General features: G+C 39.0%; 1 non-coding gene across 1 annotated transcript; it reads right to left on the reverse strand.

Moving 5' to 3' along the window:
* Positions 1-681: 681 nt before the first annotated feature.
* LOC126268496 (U5 spliceosomal RNA) lies at positions 682-801 on the reverse strand. The gene has a single exon (XR_007549122.1). It is a non-coding gene; the product is annotated as a U5 spliceosomal RNA (small nuclear RNA).
* Positions 802-3,056: the final 2,255 nt, after the last annotated feature.

A 3,056-nucleotide genomic window follows, 5' to 3' on the forward strand; every position in this document is an offset into this window, starting at 1 on the left:
TGTCAAGTCCTGGATAGTGGAGATTTCAGGCACTTGTACCAAAATCATCCGTTGCATATTGTCACATCAAGCTGGTTCATACCTATAGATGGGCAACCCAGTGAAGTGGTCCGTTCTCGCGCCATCCCGCGCAATTCGTGTCAGCGACTCCAGTGAATCGCACTCACTGTCTTGAGGACTATTATTTATAAAATTGTAACATTGGTCGGCCTATACACAATGAAAGGAGAGAGGAATACGTCGCGATACAGTCTTCTTCTTTTGCGTACCCCCTTGTCCCACAGGTTTTGCAGGGTCGGCGTACCTACAATCGGACTTGGCAAGGTTAATTTGAAGAGGTGGCCAGATGCTCTCCCTGCCGCCACCCCATATGCTCCCCCCCCCCCCCCCCCCCCCCCCCGTAGGGACCAGCTCGGTATTTACCTAGTGCAGTGTGGAAAACCGCCTAAAAACCAATTCCAGGCTGGCCGGCACACCGGCCCTCGTCGTTAATCTGCCGGGCAGATTCGATTCTGGGGCGGCGCGCCACCTGAGTCCCGGAAGCAGCTCATTAGCGCTCCTTTTTTTTTCCAAAGCATCTACTTAACCCATCGTGCTCCTCTACTCCACGCCCTTCATTCTTACAACACAATCTACCTGTTGCCACACATTATTATTTACATTATGGTTTACTTGTGATTATGGCTCAGCAATAGTCGAGCACTACGAACAATTTGTTACAGTCTCATTTAATGTTCCCCTCCACGGAAATCTTTAGTAAAAGGCGAATGATTTATTGGTTTTGAAGGGAAACCAGAGTACGCTCTCGGCTAACGTGGACGTCGCGATACAGTGTAGGCACCTAATAATGAAAAAAACCGCCCAGGAGAAGGGGAATGGCATAAGATAAGAACCGGAACACTTACATAGTGTGCAGCGACCCCAAGTGCTGCGAAACTGGATAGTTCGGAGGCGACTACCACAAGTGAACACAGAGCACGGCGTGGCGCACCCGAAGGACGGAGCTAAATTGATAAAATTTAGTGTGACGATACTGTGGCCGACCAGAAGTGAATGACATGAGACCGACTTGCCTAGCTGTTACATTTTAACTGAAAATTTTAAATGTGAAGTATTGGAGAAAACACAGAATGGTGTAAACGACCTGAAAGGCGCTTACAAAAGTGCAATAAGACAAATTTAAAAGGATTAATGAACAGATTGAAATGAGGATACGAAACGAATATGTGATAAATACAACTAAATAAAAAGCTACTAGATTAGAGAGACCTTTGCAGGATAAAACTTAAATGAGCAATAAAGTTTTCCCCACAAGTGATGGGCACATGCATTTTAGCGCCTTTACGTTTTGCAAGGATGCAATAGCACGCTATAATCAGAAGTTAATAAAACCATTAAAAGTGTGCAGAATTATATTTCAAGTAGAATTCTTAAACTAATTGAATCGTAAAGTTTTTGCTATAAGTGATAAACATAGGCCATTTAGTGGCTGTACATTTAGCAAGATTCCACTAATGTATCATAATCAGGAATTAATAAGGCTGTTAAAAGTACAATTGCAACGCATAATTATTAGAAACCAGAAAGAGGAAGGGGTGAAGCCGGAAGTTGCTTCAAGAGAGAAAAATGCATCGTATGTAGTGGTTATTTTTTATCGCACTTCTCTTGGTTCTTTTCAGTGTTTTCACCTGATGATAGTCACTTGCTAGACCGAAACAGGTAATGAATTTAAAAATAAAAGCCTTGCAACAGAAGCGGTCATTTTCGTTTCTGTTACGATGCTCAGTTGCGCATGTTCACCAAGCACTATTCTTTTGCACTACTGATGAGTGTCTTAAAGCTTTCCCCCAGTCATTTTCTGAAATCGTGGCAGTACTTTTGAATGACACTGTCTGATACAGGTATTATACATCATCTTACATGTTGGAGGTAGCGGTGGTCGTTGTAAAGTTAATCGATATAGTATTTAGCGCGCATGGACGCACCCCCCCTCCCCCCACACACACGTATATACAAATAAAGGAGTTTTGCCCTAGATATTCATTTCGAGAGTCAAGCTCCCATTAGCTGGGTGTCAGGGCTTAACTCACCACACAGTTTCCTTTAAAATGCATAAAAGCCGTACAATGACATACAGGAATACTTTCATTTTATTTTATAACAGCCTTTATTAATTTTTAAGTGCCAATTATAATGCCCTCCCTAACTTATTGTCCATATATACGGATACAAAGATTACTACTTTGAACTTACTATTTTGTAGTATGAAGAACGCTTAAATAATTTAGTAACAGCAGAAACATTATATTTGCAGATAAATAATACTTATCTTGCAAAGTTGGGTCTCAGTGTATGGGCTGACATCTTTGTTCCTATATAACCTATTAGAAGATTTTGTACACAATTGCTGAAATGACAAGTCGCTGCCTCATTATATTCATTTTAACTATTTTCTTCATTTATTTATAAGTTTTTGACATACATTTTACAACAACAGTTTTCACTTATATGTTGTACAACTGTATTGTGCTAGATAAAAAAGACAGTCGAACAAAGAACATCATGTACCAAACTCATTAGCTACTAAAACCACGCTGACGCGAATGGCTCCAAAATGTCGGTATGTCTGTTACGAACTCGGCTTCCAATAACTTCTAGAACAGGATGTAGGCCATATTGGTATTATTATAAGAGTCTTAACTGAAATTGTTTTTCAGATTTAATTTATGATGTTTTCTGGAAATAATTATTCACGTGAAGATTTAATAGTTATTAACAAAGGCTGCAAATTATGACAATGTAAAAAAGAGTAGCTTCCTGTTATTTTATAAGATTGATTTTCTTACCAGTAGTAAAATCAGAAAAATTATAAATGGAGACAAAAATTTTTGTTGCAATAAAATTGAAGCATAACAATGTTACGTTTACCGTAAATTTGTTTTTACATTATTTAATTTGACAATTGTGATGAATTACTGTCATGGTATAACATCAATACTACAAAAGGTATCTATATGAATCATTAAAATATATTAAGAGAAAAGCAGTGTTTGGTA

This window comes from Schistocerca gregaria, chromosome 4 (genome assembly GCF_023897955.1).
Source record: "Schistocerca gregaria isolate iqSchGreg1 chromosome 4, iqSchGreg1.2, whole genome shotgun sequence".
In the NCBI taxonomy this organism is placed as follows: domain Eukaryota; kingdom Metazoa; phylum Arthropoda; class Insecta; order Orthoptera; family Acrididae; genus Schistocerca; species Schistocerca gregaria.